The sequence below is a fragment of the Perognathus longimembris genome, chromosome 4, assembly GCF_023159225.1.
Source record: "Perognathus longimembris pacificus isolate PPM17 chromosome 4, ASM2315922v1, whole genome shotgun sequence".
Taxonomy (NCBI): domain Eukaryota; kingdom Metazoa; phylum Chordata; class Mammalia; order Rodentia; family Heteromyidae; genus Perognathus; species Perognathus longimembris.
Window position 1 is genome coordinate 82738201 of NC_063164.1, and position 18012 is coordinate 82756212.

General features: G+C 40.1%; 1 protein-coding gene across 1 annotated transcript in view; it reads right to left on the bottom strand.

Annotated features, from left to right (window-relative positions):
- The window catches only part of Thsd7b (thrombospondin type 1 domain containing 7B), an 873729-nt gene extending 863847 nt beyond the window's left edge, over positions 1-9882 (bottom strand). The window contains exon 1 of the mRNA XM_048345548.1: positions 9790-9882. The gene's annotated coding sequence lies outside the window, so the exon portion shown is untranslated. The remainder of the gene's footprint in view (positions 1-9789) is intronic.
- Between the last annotated feature and the right edge of the window lie 8130 nt (positions 9883-18012).

The following is an 18012-nucleotide window of genomic DNA, read 5'->3' on the forward strand; positions in this document are numbered from 1 at the left end:
AAACATTATGTTTTAATTCCACCAACTCTGTAAGCCAAATGAAATATCTAATAAGCATGCACGTAGTATTAGATTACACATCCTTAGAGTCTGTCTCCACAAGGAAATTCCTCCCTATGAAGTTTAGAATTTGTCTTTCTAACAGAAGCCTTTTTCTTACTATCTTTCTTTTAATAAGTAACTCAAGTCAGCATTAAGCTACCTGTGTGATATGCCCACCCCACCCCCGCTGAAAGAGACTTGTAATTATTAAAATATATCACACCATCATCAACAACTCAATGGAGGCTGCACTCACAAAGGAAACACAGGACTTTTTTTTTTAATGTTCCTCACAATGAAAGGCATGTCACATTCTGTTTTTTCAATTGAAGCATGTCACAGCCCAGAGGGTCGGTTACTGTCAGAAATTCAACTTGAGAAAACCCCTTTAGATCACTGAGAAGAATGCAACCTGCCAGGAAATGAAGCAATCCTACCAAAAAAAAAAAAACTACCACATTTTGATGAATACATAAATATTACTTTGGTGGACTGCAGGTCATTTCAGGCTGCAGTAATCATAAAAATACAATGAAAGAGGACTGAGAAACTAGGAAATTGGGTATAAATTAGAAAAACTGGTGAGGCTTGATTTTTAGTTAAAGTTTGTCCTTTTCCTTCTCTGTTCCCCAGAGATAGGCAGATCCCAGGTTATGCACATTTTCTACCCAGTAGGCTGCACAAATACTCTAGCAAAACCAGGAAAACAACAGTTCAAAGGAAATGGGGATCATTTAGCTAGGGAAAAAGAAGGGAAAAGTGATTTGGTGTTGTTGTACTGCGTATGAATAGTTGTCAAGTGAAAGAAAGCCAGACATGTTCTATCTTTGCCCATGAAAGGCATATGGGATTCAGAATCTTGGTTTTTTGTTTTGGTTTGTTGTTGTTGTTTTTTAGGTGAGAGATACAGAAATCTTCCTATCCTACAGATTTTGACAATAAATGGGTTTCTGAGAGAAGTCACAGAAAATTTTTAAGTATTTTCTCTTTTTTTCTAAAGATTATGTGTGCTGGTATTTAAGGTCAAACTGAATAAATAGATGAATGGCCTCATCTATGAAAACACTAGTGGTGTACGCACTAAAAAATGTGGCAGTAAATAGTCAATCAGTAGAGGGCAATACTAATAGCAGGCTTCTAGACATAGCCACATAGACATAGTGGCATGTTGGACAGCACCTGAAACACAAACCATCTGAATTGAGATGTGCATGTAAATATAAAATATAGACTGGAACTTAAGACTTAGCACCTCAATGAATTAAAGCATCACATAAACAAGAGGTTCATATCACCACATGTTGATTTTAAAACTTTCTAGATATCCAAGGTTAATAAGAATATATATTATTAAATTAACTTCAGTACCTTTTCCATCTTTTCAGGTGGCTACTAGATGTAAGTGTGAATTTGTGAATTATTGATGTGCATTCTACTTCTGTGTAACAATGTTTCTCTAGAATCAGACTGCCTAGGTACTGATCTTAGACAAGTTACTTATTGTTCCTGCTTGTACACAATGAGAATAATAATCACAATACAGCCATCTTCACAAGTCTTTTCAAAGATTTCATGGACTAAAACATAAGAGCAGCTTCTGACACAAAGTATGCACTCAATAAAGCCTGTAAAGTACATGTATCCTCTGTGCAGAATGTCCTGGTAAGCAGTTGCTCTTCCTCTTCTTTAATAACCCAAAGACATGGAAACTCACATAGCCTTGAGACAACCTATCACACTCCTAGACCACTCTGAATGTGGAAGAAGTCCATTCCTGAAATGATTAAAAATCATTTTACAACTTCAATTTTTGGTAGTTCTTTGTGTCTAATTCTGCCAGAGGCAAAGAGGGAAACTGATCATTTTCCAACAGTGTATTTCTGTAGAAAGTGTTAAGAGATGCTAGTAATAGAAATGGGTTTATTATACAATCTCACACAGTTTCATGTCAAGAGGACTCATGCTGACCCAGCAAAACATTCTCAAGAAAGAGATCTTCAAACATGATTTCTTACATGCACTTAACCAAAGAAGGTGTCCCTCTCTTCTCAGTAAATGTGTCCTCTTTGACCAAGGACACTTTCCAGTTTTTCACACAGGAAGTGAAGAGCTCAGACAAGGGCACCCACCTGACCACACCATTCAATCAAATCTCAAGAGTGACCAAGACCACTGGCAATTCACCTCATGTGAAAACTGATTTATTTCATGAAGCCAGGCTCAGAGAGACAAAGGGCACAAGGGTTTTCTCACATATGCAAGGTAGATCTAAATTATAATCACACATGGAAACAAAGTACAGGGCTATGTATACATGCATACATACAAACAAATTGATGAAACTATGATGTTAGGCTGTACACAAAGAAGAATTCCAGTGTTGTCACTCTTTTGAACAACTAACTTGCAGTTTAACAAAATGAATACCAGAAAGCTGAAAAAAGTTTTTTCAGTGGGGTAAAAAAGAGGAGGATCAATGGTGAGAGGAAAATGGGAAAATACAGCCATGATATTCCCTATACATATATGAAATATGGAACCAGGTAACTTGAGAGGATGTGTGGGGTTGGGAGAGACTGGAGAATAATGGAAGGGGTGACACTGATCAAGATGCATTATCCTTTCAAAGTAATGTGTGGGTTGGAAATCTCTTTATACAACTACTTAAAGATAATATAAATAGATAAATAAACTTATTTTCATTTTACTGCTCTTTATGCTAATCTCAAATGTAAGATTTATGGAGTTGGTAAAATGGTCTGTCTTACTGACAAAATAAAAAGATGAATGTGCTATGGATTTTCTAAGTCTCTACTTCCTGAACCTTGTGGTGGTTCCTTGTGAAGCCAACACATTTATTTGTGAATATCTAAAATGCTTTACGACTCTGAAATACAATCTTCATTAACTAGGACTGTGCCAAATCCAAATACAGTCTTTTCCCATTTGCCAAATACCACTCCTACATGCAGATAGATGATAGTGCGCTTCTCAGCAGTCACCTCTCCTATCTGCAGACACTTGGCAATTAATTAGTGTATATATGCTACTGTGTTTTAAAGAAATTCCGGGAAAGGTTAAAACTAGCTGCCCAAACTTCAGGCTTTAGCACAGCCTAGAGAATCAGCTGGGTAACTTTGTAGTCCAGTGAAGCAGGATACAAATCATGGCTCTGTGGTTTTCAACTTACCTTGGCCTTAGGCAAGATGTCAAAGGTCCCTCAGCCTGTTTGCTGATATGAAAATAGGTAAAATAACAGTACCAACTTTCAACATTATTATGAGGGCTATAAATGATGTTTCTAAAGCACTCAGTCTGGTATATAGTATGTCATAGGTAATCAGTAGTTAGTATCTCTTCTTATTGCCTACATAGAGATTATAAAGCTTCTCTTTGCAGATCCTCAATCTGCTGTTTTCATCCAAGCCCTATTCTCTACCACATTCTCCTCTCTAATATTTCCCCTAATTCTCAGTAGAGAGAGATGCACTTTCCAATTCAAAGTCTAGATCATCAGAATTCCACAAGAAGATGCTAATAAGAAAACAATTTCAATCAAACAGTAAAATTAGAATTTACCTCCCAAACTGTTTGGAAGGAGACAGGTTTTTTGAATTGACATTATTAGAGAAAGCATAGTGAAAATATAACTAAAACTGGATCTAACTAATAGACATAATTTGGATAACTGAAGAAAGACTTGGGGCCATGTGAGATAGGTGTAAGTCTTTAAAAAGTTAGTTACAGTAGTAGGAAATGAATGGCTAGCACCAGTTAAGTTGCTGTAGGATCTGAACACTCTTTCTTTTCTGTACAAGAAGCATAATTTGTGATTTCAGGATGCATGTCACAGCATTTATCTTTACTTTCACAAGAAAGCATCAAGGAATTTTCCTCAAAGAATCTTCAAAGTCAACATCTTTTGCCTCTATGTGGTTGTTCAGAAGATACTCCAATTTATAGTGCAGGACAATTCAGGTGAAATAAGTCCTTATCAGTAATCCTTAATCAGAGAAATCACTCTGAACTAAATTGATTTAATCCCAAAGACAATAAGTGAAGAAAATAGAAACAAAAATTACTTTTCTCCAAGAAAAAAATTGTTAAATTACTCTCATGTCCATATACTTAGATGAAAAGTTCCAAGACAGCTGTGGGGCTTATTTGCCATTAGAGCTGACCACCTGGGTTAGAAATTTGTTTTTGTAGGAAACAAATTAACCTGGAAGTAAAGTGGCTTTATATGAACTGATAAGTCAGCTGAAAGGAGTTTTGATGCCATCAGAACCAAAGCAGCATAAATTTATACAAATAATATTAATGTTATAATAGATACCAATGTTAGAGAACACTAAAATGTAGATCGATTTCAAGTTCAACTATGTAAAATGTTGCATTTATTTATTTATCCAGAGATAACATTTAAAAAATTTACCATCTGATGTGACTTAGGCACAAGCAAATCCAAAGATTCTGGTAGTAACCTTAGAAAACACCCCATAACCTTCTTGCCTTATCTGTCAGACAATCCATGGTGCAGATTTTCAGGGGGCTTGGTGTCAATTACCTATTACTACAAAAATACTTCAGTATATTTTACTTTCAGTAAGGCTGTATCAGTGCACGCTGGACAAATTGCCTGAATATGTCTAACATAAGCACAAAAGGTAGAAATCAATAGTGTAGATCCAACTCTGCAAGAGATTACTGCAAGCCTTAGTCCCACTATAATTAAAATCCTTCATTTATACATACTACATGGTACTCTTTTAAAGTAGCCATCTAAAAGAACCCATAATTAAACTACACATTACTACAAAACTACAGCCGAAGACCAAGGCAATCGTGCCTAACTACTGTGAAGTTTAGAGCTTTCCTCAGTGTTGTGATTCTTCCAGCAAGTAATGAACTATTCGCTAACATAACACTAGGGCACAAATCTGCAACCAATCCTCAAGCAGGCAAGTGGAACACAGTAAAGAGCTTCTTCAGTCTAGGCACTCAAGAAATATTCCTGCATTAGTTACTTAAGATTCTGTTTTTTAGCTAGGGCATATTTAATTACTAAAGGCTCATAATTAAAATATGCCTACAGAGGCAAAATCCAAACCAAGTAGCATGTCTCTGGCTGTAAACTACCTAAGTTCAATGATGGTAACCTTTTGTTCCATGCAGTTTCACGGGTCCCCCTCATCTAAGTCAACATCTATGCTTGTTTGTTTGAAGACATTTTTTTCTAACTTCAAAAAACATGCTACAATGTTCCTCATCAGAGCAAATAATTATACTTTCTAAACCCATTAATTGAAAAATTATCTAAGGGCCAAACACTTACATGATTTTTTATTATTTTAAATATACTCTATTTTCTGATCACAGAATCAAAGGATTAAGCCAAAGAGCTTAATTGTTCATTGGACATATAAAGCTTGGGTTCAAATTCTAACCTTCTACAACAAACCTGAGCCTTCACCAACAGTGAAACTCCATTCCACATCATCTCAAGAGGAAACTGTACAATTTGACCAAAAGAGATGATGTAACTAGATTTCACTAATATGCTTAATATGCTGTTTTTCCCATTCAAATGAAATGCGTGATCTGGTTTCTGCATAGAGTATTCATTACAAGTCACTAACGGATGATAAGAGTATGGACATATTATGAATTCATGTTTTACGTTACTGGCCTACTCCTGGAATCATGACTGGGAATTAAAGCATAATCCTAAGAATTCAATAATGAAGAGTCCTACTGACTTCGCAGTCAAGAAATGTATACCAGCAGACAACGGAGCAAAACTTAATACTCTTTGCTTGATTTTATCAATACCCACCATAGATTGTAATCACTCAGGCTGTTGTCATGCCTGTTTTCTTACTAAAAATAATTAGCCAAATAATCTTAGTAAATGGAGAAATTGTAAAAGGTAAATAAAAGGTTTTATCAGCTTGAAACAGGGTGCCAGATCTGTTAATGCACAACTCCTAATCAAAATCACAATAGTAAATTCTAGAATTAGAAGTGGAGCTTTAAAAAAATTCCTCCGACCTTCACAGATTTAATGTGTTAATTATCACATAGATATTAATCCTGCTAACAGCTCTAAATTAAGGGCCTTTGGTATATATAGGAAGCTGGCTGGTGCTAAGGTGATTATAGTTGCTTCTTTTAGAATTAAATGTTAAGAATTATCTTCTTTTGAAATCATAAAGTATTTAAGGGTAGTCCAAATTTAAAAGTCTAAATATATTAGGTCACCAAGGTCTCACCTCTATAAACATTGCTACTTGGGAAGCTGAAATAGCAATGAATGTGGTTCAATGCCAGCCCAACAGAAATATTTCTGAGACTCCTTCTCAAACCATAGCTAAGCACAATGATGCATACCTGGCCGTTCCAAGCTAGGTAGGAGGTTGAGATTCCAGGCCATCATAGACAGAAAAGTCCTCAAGACTCTGTCTTCATTTAAGGAAACTGGACTCGGTGGCATCTGCCTGCTTTCCTGGCAACTATAGGAAGCCTAAATTAGGCAAATATTGGCTCGGGCATGTACCTAGGCAGAAGGGAGACTCTTCCCTAAAAAAAACACAGCAAGAAACAGTGGTAGAACACAAGCCTAACAAGTGTGAGAGCCTGAGTTCAAACCCCAGTACCATAAAAAAAAATCTAGAAACATATTAAAGGAGCTCATGCAAATGTGTTTTGACCCTACAGTATAATTCTGCTACTCAATGTTCATCTGCAGAGTATCTCAGAAGCTGTGTTGCCAATGATGTTGTTCTTTCCAGTATGCCATCTAGTACAGTTGTCACTACTTAGAATTATTTAATCTGTTTATTATAATCACCTATTTAATATAACTTATCATTTGTCATTTTGACTAACTCAATAGGATCAGTCAAGTATCTTTCACTTGTCTATTCCGGATTTTGAATAAACATTATTACTCTAATGTCTAATCTTTACGAAGGTGTGCAGTACAGAAAAATTTCAGTTTGGCAAGATTGTTTTTCTCTGAAGGAATCATGACTCTAGCCTCATCTTCAGAAGTACAATTAAAATGAGTTGACATGACTTAGAATTTCTTTGTTTGAACACTCCTCCTGTCTTTTCATTCTGCTTCTTTAGGCAGTGACTTGGAGACAAACTTTGTTTTCTAACAGATATTAATAAAAAAAAAGAATATCTCCATCAGAAATAGGATATGCGTCAGTAGGCAAAGTCCTTAATGGCCTTTCTTCTGAAAAACATTGTAGCCGTACCATTTTCCCCTAATTTCTTCTCTACTTTCCCTTAAGTGGCACACTCAACAGAGAACAGAATGGTACATCTAGTTACCAATTTATTAATGTCAGTCCTCAAACAGTGCAGTCTGTGTTTATACAGTTTTTTATGATCAGTAATTATTTTCTGTCTAACAGTGCTCCTGCCTTTCAAGTTTTTAACAAGTAATAACTTTGATGAAAAACAATGTGAGAAGACTAAGAAATATCAAAAAGATCTTCTTCCAGGTATTGATTTAAATATTAAGGCAGATATAAAGTAAGCCCACTGTGTTATGAACCCTTAAAATAGACCATCAAAGCCCACCGGCAGCATGAAGTCCTTTTCTGCACTTACCAAATTAATCTTCAGTTTTCAAAACCCTGAATGCTTCAAGACTTCTAAACCTGTCTGTGCTAATGTAAAAGATTACCCCATATTTTTCTAACTCCACACTGACATCTACAAATTCTTTAGAAGTGTCTATATTGTTACAGCGTCAAGAGAACTATCTTCACAATTCTTTTCCACTTCAATATGCCTAAAATAAAAAGAGTCTCCAGTCCTCAACTCCCAGCAAGTACATTTAAAAAACAATAGCTAGGGAAAGTGGAAGCAGAATCCAGTGAATCTCTTCCCTGGGTTCATCTACAGCCAAAATCACAGAACCAGCCACATTAAGTTTTGAAAGAAGGTTCCTGTTATTAATGGCATTGAGGTTTAAAAACAGCAGTGCATCAAAGTGAAGCCTCAAGACAGGGGCTTTTTATAGCTTTTAGCCCACAAAGACGTGAGCATTCGCTCACAACTGAATAGGACTTTTGATTTGGTTAGTAACATCCTAAGTGGATTTTAGGAACCCTGAACCAACAGCTGAGTGGAGTCAAGAGCATGAAAGACTTCCCTGGAGATCACCTCTTCCCAGCTACCCAACAAACCCAGATTGCCTTGACAGTGATAGGGGGGTAAGTGTATCACTTTGACATCCAAAGATTGCATGTCAAGAGGAAAAGTCCAAACACACACACCACACAGGTGAGTTGGTATGACCCCTGCCTGCATGGATTAACACTTCTGTAATAACAAAGAACTCACAGGTGTACTGAGAAAAACACCAGGCAGCTCTTCCTGTCAGACTGTCAAGTACAAGGGCACAAATGTACTGGAAGGGAGAAACTGCAGGCTACCAGTCACCACCTTGGCAGTATAAGAAAATCAATGAGTCCTGGCATTTTCCATATGCCATACCAAAGTTCCATGAGCCCAGGCAAACTCCACCTTGGCTGTACAGAAATGAATCATAAGAGCTCTTAGGGGACACACAGATTTCAGAGATTACAACAGGCAAAAGTAGCGCTAGATCATAGAATCTTCCCTTCATAATAAAGGGTGGTATTTTTTCTCCTATTTTACTTTTCTTCTAAAAAGATATAGAGCTAGGAAGCTCTTAATGTCCTCGTCATCAACACACACACACACACACACACACTGAAAGAGAGAGACAGAGACAGAGACAGAGACAGAGAGAGACAGAGAGGGGGGGGGCACTCACTCACATACCGAAAGCTCTTCAACTTCGTGTTAAAATGTGGGAACCCCGGAAGGGCCAGAGGTTTCATTCTCTTATTCATGTAACTTTAATACTATGGGACAGGTGAGGCGATGACAAGTGCAGAAGGGCGATGCTATCAAAAATTAAAAAAAAATTAAAAACACTTTTGTTCTCCTTGTGCCCCTCATTCTCACACCCTGTCTCCAGCTTTTTTCTTGAAAAACAATGGTGTCTCACATCTGACCAAGAGTGCCCATTCCGCCACCCCCCACAACCCACAGGAGACAGTGGAAATGAAAACTGTTGCTGCGCCCCCCCCCCGCCCCCCAACACTCCACTGACAAATCAGAGGAAGCTGCACAAACTTCTTGGCTTGCTGGGCTATCCTCCAGTGGCCCTGAGCATCCAGGAGCCAATTTCTCTGTCCGCTCTTCAGAAAGGCAACCCTAAATCAACCTGTTTGCAAAGCCCACGGAACTCCCCGCCCTCCAATCTTAAGCTCCTACGCTTCCCCTCAGGATGGGAAGCCCTAGCACCTTTCCGTGGTACCTCCAAAGCAAGCGAGGTGGCAGGAAGCGAGCTCCTCAGAACCTCATCCCCTGGATCGGTCCCGTTGGCTGAAGTGACTGCCCAAGTGGCGCGTGGGGTGTCCCCCGCTCGCTCTGCTGGCCAGCTGCTGGGTGCCCACACGCTGCGCCTTGGTAGCCCACCTTCCCGCAGCCCCGAGCCAGAGGCGTCGGGAAGCTTCGGTTCCAAGTTCCCGCGTCTGGCAGGGAGAAAGGGCTAGAGAAGCCGCCCGGCAAGGAATCAGCAAAGTCTGCGCGGGTGACGCGCCCCCCAGCCCTGGCAGCTGCCACCTCCCGTCCCGCTGGCCAGCCCGCGGGGGGGTCCGGCATCCCCGGCTCCCTGCGCAGCGCGGCCGCACTCACCCGCCCTGCCCGAGCCGCAGCCGCAGCCTCTGGGAGCCGCCGAGTCCCGAGCTTCCCCACTGCGAGAAAGATGGTGGTGTGTGTCGAGAGACCACCCATTCCAGCGTCTGGCAACCCGGCGGCGACTCTGGCTCCTCAGCACTGAAGGAGGAGGAGGGGGAGGTGGAAGAGGAAGAGGAGGAGGAGGAGGAGGAGGAGGAGGTGGAGGAAGGAACGGCGCAGTCGGACGCCATCTGCTGTACACCTCTGCGCAGCCATTGGTTGCCTGGTGCGTCCCCTGAGCCACGGGGCGCGGGGCCCCGGGGAGCCACCTCGCATCTTGCCGCCCCCAGCAGCTGCTACCCGCGCCCCTCCCTCCTCCCTCCTCCCCTTGGCCTCTCCCATCGCTCCTTCTTTAGCACCGGAATTCGCCTGACCCTCGGTTCAGCCTGTTCCCCTTGGAGAGAATACACGGGACACACCACCTTCAAGCTTGGTCCTGTGCTCCCTGAAGCTGTTTTCTGCAACTTTAAAGCTTTCGGGTGCGAAGTGGGAGCAGGATGGGAGAGACTCTGCATTCGGGTTGAGCTCTGGGTACCCAACCCTGAGTGCTGCGGAAAAGAGTGCTTTGTGCCTCTCGGGTCCACGGTGGTGATGGAAGTAAAAGAGGAAGAAAGTGAGGTTACGATTGGACCCCATTTATACACGTCTCAGCACTCTTACACACACCAACTCGCGCCGTGTCAACATTCATGCACCCCAAACACACACACTCGCTGAGCCCCCCCCGCAAGGTCTGATGGCTCAGTGTTCCCGTGTAGTTACAGACAGGAGAGGGCTGTGGTATGTTACCAGGAGAAAGACAAAGAAGATCGTGACAGGATACATAGAAAAGAGAGAAAGGGAAACGGGGGTGGGGGGTGGGGGCGGGGGGAACTCCCGGAGGACTTTGGTTTCCTGGGTGCGCACCTGTCTGGACATCCCCACGTTGCAAGGCTGGCAGCTGCTGTAGCCCTAAATTGCCCAGTGGCTGCTGGTGGACAGGGTTTGCAATCCCAGGTGAAGGGTGCAGGAGGTGGTGCAGGAAGATGCATTCTTGTGGGTGGGATGCTGAAAGCAGCGGAGGAGCTGAAAGCGGCAGAGTGTTGAGCGGCACCGGTGAGGCAGGACAGCAGAGCTGAGAGTATGTGGCCAGACAGTGAGCTGAGACACAACTCGGAAAGTCGTTTGCCTACTCTGACACTTGTTCCAAACCCTCCTGGTTTTTGACACCTTTGATCCAGGCAACTTCTTAGGCTTGTTCAGAGAGATGAAGTTGCTTCAAAAAGGAGGCTGAATAAAAGTGTGAGGACTACCTATTGCCAATTACTGTGTATTTTGCCTGTCATATCTCTTTAAATATGTGAGCCTAGTGACAGCAGGGAATGTATCATTTCTAATTTATCCAATGCCTGGCACACCATGGGTACTTTAAAAAAGAAACAAAATAATAGTGATAAAATGAAAGCTTGATATCATGGCACAAATTAGATTAAAGAGATAAATAAAGCAGTTAGGATGGGGGGAGGAGACAAGTTAAAAGGATATAAGTAACATTGTGAAAAAGAAACATGGATATGTTGATGAGAAGTGCCAGTCAGGTTTTGAATGTAAGAACGCCTTAATACTTGAAATAGAACTGCCCCACCATCCTCCCATTGAGCTGTACAATCACATTCAGGTTTATGCCTTTCTTTCTGACAGCATCCCACACACACATCCCAGACTATTTCCCCAAACTCAAGATCATGATTTGTTACTCCCAAAAAGTAAGATGCCAGTCCAGTGAGCCAGGGGAAAAAGAAACTGGTCCATTATGTTTTATTGTAATCCCAATATGTACAGATCAATAGCCAATGAGTCTCATTTAAGTAACTTGAGGAACAACAGCCAAAGGAAAACATTTCTCCTTTCCTGATGGGATACACTCAGGCTTCCCAGGTTCCCATCTTCGCAGCACCAATGCTGCACTCTCAGCCCACCTTCCCCACGCACACATTCCGATGACAAAGCTTTGTGTTTACAGTTTTCTGAAAACACCTGTCAAGGTTGATCAGTTAGTGATCAAGGGCTATCTGAATATGTCATTTACAAATAGCTGGGAAGTTATGTGTCTCTCTCTTCCTATTCAGAAGAAATGGTATGTATATGTTTTATTTCAACTGACAATTTGATTTCAACATGCAGCCTAAATATGCTAGTCCATGCTTTTTAACCTTACCCCTCCACCTCACTGATCACTTATGCTACTCATAAGAATATCTTAATTCTGAGGACATGGCTCTCTTCCTCCATCACATTGCATTTAATTCTCGGATTTTTGAATCTACAATATAAGATAATAGTTATATGGCAATTATATCTTACATATTCGGCTTCTTTTTAAAAAGGAGTCATTTGTAAGAATGAAATTGAAGCTACTTCCAAATATGAAGGACCATGAATATTAAACATTATTACATTTGGCTTCTTTCGACTACAGAATAGTTTTTTTTTTCTTTAAGGCACTGTGCCAACAAAGAGGTATTTCAGTGAACTCAGTGTATAAGATGCCTGAACTTTATCTGACAAGCACAAATGCGTGAAAAGCTGGTAGGAGGAAAATGTGGACACAGGCTTGATACTAGCTCCTTCTTTTCATTCCTAGCCCAAGCCTTCAGTTTATGTTTCAAGTAAACATTTTACCAAGGCTATGAGTTTTTGTGAACACAGTCCAGTTTAGTCCTACCTTTAAAATCTACATTCGATTAGAAACGTGTAAAGAATAGCCTAAGCAGGACAGATGTTGGCAATCAAGACTGTAAGGAGACAGAAATGGTACAAAACAAAGGACCATATAGAATTGGGAAGAAAAGAGGTGGCATTATTATGTGTTAGGAATAGATCAATGGTAAACAAGCTGAAGATTAGAAATCTTGTAACCTTGCACACACACAAGTCAAGGCTCAATCATCACCAGGCTCCTAAGGAAAATGGAGCCAAACAATAGAACAATGGAAGAGGAGAGGGGTGGGAGGAGGCCCATTGGGATTCATTCCCTGATGTAAACCATAGCGGAGCTAGAGAGGAAAGTAACCCTATGATATCTGAAAACTATTGATGTATAAATTTTCGTGTGTGTGTGTGTGTGTGAGAGAGAGAGAGAGAGAGAGATTGATTGCTGTTTGGGAACACAATGTGCTGCACACAGTCTAACAGGCTCACATGGGAAGGCATTTTGTAAATGAAATAAACAGTAACATTAAATAAAAAAGAGATAAAGAAGGCATGTAGATAAAGAAGCTTGACTTAAAATAGAAGTGAAAAATGTAATGATGAGCCTGTATTTGGGGCTTACCAGCAAGTCATTGCTCAGGTATACAATAGCCTATCCAAGGACCCAATGAATTGAGTCAAATAGGCAGTCACTTTGGGGAGCAGAACAGGAGAAAAATGGACTGTGATTGTCTCATTTATACAATTCATTCAGACCAATTCCAGGTTGGATGAAATCCTATGGCAAATCTGAACAATTATTTTTTCTGCCAAAAAAGAACATTTAATCTTGGCATATAAATGCATGTTTTGAGCTTGGTCCAGTAATTTGATTTTGATATGTCAACATCTTAAAATACAGCATAAAGATAATGTCTTGAAAAGTAGTGTAATGGAACTCCATTGGCCTCGGGCCCAGCTCAGTTCCTGAGAGGCACCAATGCTTTCCCAGCAGACTATGAAGCCACAAACTTAGTCATGAACCATCAGCCACAGACATTCACTCAGTAACATCTTTGTTGGGTATCTAGTATATGTCTAGCACTCTTACTAGCTGGCAATTATTTGGTAATATAATGGCATGGGTTCTTGTCCTCGTGGAGTTTCTAGTCTAATGGGGACAATAAACACAACTGTGAAAATTATTATTAATATGTAATATGAAAGAAAAGAGTTCTGAGGAAAAGAAATGTAATCCAGGGGAATGGAAAGAAAGGGTCAGGGTCAAACAAAATAAGAATGATAAATTATCAATATAGTTTAGTATTTGCTAATTTTACTATACTCTTTTGTTATGTTGAGTAAAGTTTAAAACCATATATTTTATGATAAAGGGCCTTTAAATTAAGATGGCCAAAGCAGTAAAGAGAATTATAAGAGTTTTATTTTTCTTATATTAAAAGTTATTTAATAAAGACTTGTTTCCATTAAAAAAATGTTTTGGAAGAAAGGACACCTAGGCTCAGATCCGAAACATTGTAAGAAGGTTAATCCTTTACATGTATTATTTAATCCTTATTATCATTTCATTCCCATGAGGCAGGCACTGCTATCAGCTCGAATTTACCTAAAGGCAAAGAGAGTTTAAGCAACTTACTCAAAGTTACACAACTGATAAGTGGGAAGTTTGGATTTGGTCAGGGCTTCTAACACTAATATATACATTTTTAGCCCAGAAGAGACATCTGTGCCTCATATAATTAGGCATTAGCCAACAACAGAGGAAAAATAACATAGGAGAAGATCTTGTAGCTGGAAGACATAAAGAATGCATCAGGGGCCAAAGCAGCTGGAGAATAGTGAGCCTATTGGAGAGAGGGGCCCATAAGACAGGCAGGAGAGACAGGGAAAGAACAAAGCTGACAGGTCCTGGGAAGCAGTGGGTGGTTTCACTTGAGTGATATAATCTAATGTGGACTTTTACAAGATCATTCGGGTCATCTGACACTGAGAACAGAGGAGAGAAGAAAATAATGACTAATGATGAGGAGTATCTTAGAAGGAAGATCCCACAGTTTTACCCATTCATAAAAGACTGGATTTACCTTCTCTGGTTGGGAAAAAAAATCAGGTCAAATATCTATTTTTCTTTAATTTTTGTAATGCTGGGGATAGAACCCAGTGCCTCACACGTTCAAGGTAGGTTCTCAGCCACTGAATTTAACCCTCAGCCCAAATATCTTTGCAAAGCCCTCTGGAGATCTCTTACCAAAATGAGAATCTCCTCTTATGGGCTTTGCAATGATTCCCTTTTACCTCTGGGGGATGCTTCAAGACCTTCAGCTGATAAGCAAAGCCAAGGATAGTACCAAACTCGCTGTTTTGTTCTATATACACATTCACATCTAAGACACAATTTACTAATCAAGAACAGTAAGAGTTTAACAGTAACAGGTAATGAAATGAAACAACTACAACAATATACCATAAAAAAAAAGCTATATGAATGTGAAAATGAAAGAGATCATCTTACTATCCATATCCAAACAAAGAAAATGGGAAAGGTGTGACAGGAAGTTTTGTGGTGCAGGCAGGAGATGATGGGGCCTTAAAGAAAATAGAAAGGGAGGGAAGAGATTACATTGTTTAAAAAAGAAATTATGTATGAAACTGTAACCCCTCTGTACATCACTTTGACAATAAAGAAATTAAAAAAAGATCAACTTAACATTTAAAAAGAAGAAATGTACTCTTTATCTGACTTATTTAATTGTAACCCCTCTGTACATCACCTTTATAATAACAGTAAAAATTCATGAAAGGAGAAGAGAAAGAAATAACTAGCACCTGGGTTGGAAGCATGGCTCTAGAGATAGAGTGCCAGCCAATAAGTGAAAGTGTCACATAACCTAGTTCAAGTTCCAGTAACAAGCAAGATGAGTTTGAAAGAACTGGGGAAGATTGTTCCTCTCATGTCTATTTCTGCTTCCCAATCTATCTCCAAATCTCTAGTTGATAGCTCAAAACCTAAAATCCTAAAATAAAATATTATTCATTCTCCATCTCAGCCACTAGATCTTGGGCTTATCTACTTGTCACATATTAGTATGTGGACAGGCTTAACAGACATAATTTCCCTTTTGAGCAGCTGGGACCATTACATCTAATCCCTATTCTAGAAGCCCCCATTTCTCCACCCAAATGTCCAACACTGCCTGAATTCTTTCTTTGGGTACTCATCTTCCAGTCTTATTTACTGACCAAAAGATCTGGATTGCAACATTTCTTTTTTCTTCCTCAGCATTCCCTAGCATCCTCAAAACTCAGCAAAATCATGAGAGTCACTCACTCAATCTGCACTGACCAAGGGAAAATGGGTAGGCAAATTCTCTATATACAGAAAAACAACTCCCACTAATGTGAAAATAATAAAACCTCTGGAGTGACAACTTGGACCATATTCATAATGACTTGGGTTGTAAAGACCAGGTGTTATGTAGATTGGAGCTTGTTATTATCCAAAGATTTGGCAACCTTAATCCTCTTGTCCTGGGCACAAAGCCATGCAATACTCCCAGGCTTAACTTTGACGAGATGGGCAAGAGAACTTGTATCTTCTATTTTGCTGTTTTCCAAGGACAGTAGCCTACCTTATGGGCAGCAGGTCCCTTTACATGTAGGAAGAATAGAAAACTCTGGAAAATGGCAGTGTTGTCAATATGTCACAAGCTACTCTATACATGAGTGTGAGTATGATATAAGGGATAGAATGGATAAAAGAGCTGGGCTTTTCTTTTCTTTCATTTCCTGATCTTCTAAACTTTCCCCAAGTATGCAGGGAAACAAAAAAATAAAACCTCAATGTATTTGTTTTAAAAGGAAAATAAACTAAAGTTTCTGTGTATGTTCTTAGATTATGTTCTGCCATTTTCCTTGCTTGTAGTTACTTCATTCACTCTCTACCTCTCTCTGTATTGCATGTTTGTTTTTTTCCTGAAATGCTATCATATCACTTTGCTTCCAGAAGTCTATTATTCTATTCACATTGTTACTTTACATGACTCCCTTCAACCACACCAGCTCCACAGGAAAGATTTCCCTGACCTTTCCCTATGGAAAATACCATGTTCCCGCTCTGTATCTCTTTGTCTTCCCTTTTATCCTAGTACTAATAATGACCTTGAAATATCCTACATTGTTTTTTCAATCTTTATTATCATTTTTTTCATCAAGAGTGTATCAAAGCTGCCTGCCCATAATCCTAGCCACTCAGGAAGCTAAAATCTTAGGGTCATGGTTCAAAGCCAGCCTAAGCAGGAAAGTCTGTGAGACTCTTATCTCCAATTAATCACCAGAAAACTGGAAGTGGCACTGTGGCTCAAATTGGTAGAGCACTAACCTTGAACCAAAAGCTCAGAGACAGTGCTCAAGCCCTGAGTTCAAGCCCCATGACCAACAACAAAAGAAAGAAAGATAGGAAGGAAGGAAGGAAGGAAGGAAGGAAGGAAGGAAGGAAGGAAGGAAGGAAGGAAGGAAGGAAGGAGGAAGGAAGGGAGGGGAGGGAGGGAGGGAGGGAGGGAGGGAGAGGGAAGGAGGGACGAAGGGAATGAGGGAGGAAGGGAGGGAGGGACGGAGAGAGAGACAGGAAGGAAGGAAGGAAGGAAGGAAGGAAGGAAGGAAGGAAGGAAGGAAGGAAGGAAGGAAGGAAGGAAGGAAGGAATCATGAGGCTAAGGACTAGACAGAAAACATGTGTACACACACAACACACATACACACACACACACACACACACACACACACACAAATACTGACAATAGTGCCTGACAAATGGTTAAATCTCAAAACTGTTTTAGAAATTATTGCATGGTGTATATTATTGCCTGCCTGAGACTGGGACATTTGGGACCCACCTCACCTTTCCACCCAAGTTTGCTGCCATACATACCATTGCTGTACATATCCTTTGAGAGTCCCTTCACCTACCCCTCATGCTCAGTGGAGCCCCAATTCAGGGGTTCTCTATCTTTATCTTTCTCTACAGCTCTCAAAGTGTCACCTCCTCTATGAAATTATCCTAGGTTTATTTCACATCTTTCTATTTCTCCTCTTTTCCAACTCCTAGTAAGTACAATGTCTGTGCCATTCAGTCCTAACTTCAGTTAACTGTATCTCATACAGTTCTCTAATGATTTTGTAATCATTAGTCTAGTCCCCTCAACTGTGTTGTTAATTCCTGGAGGGTAGAGGCTAAAGGCAATATTTTCTTTCGTTTCCCTCTAATGCACAATTTTAGTATACAACCACTACTTAATAAGTACATGTTGTTGGACTAAGATATGTAAAGGATCCAAACAAGAGAGTTTCTTTGGTCATGTGCCATGAATAGAAACACTTGCTACCATATGTCTGTGACAACCAGCAGTACCCTTTTCACCTCATGTTTGTGGGAACTGATCTTTCCAGGTGCCAGGCACTACTGTTTATTCACTGAACAAATACAAACAGAGAAT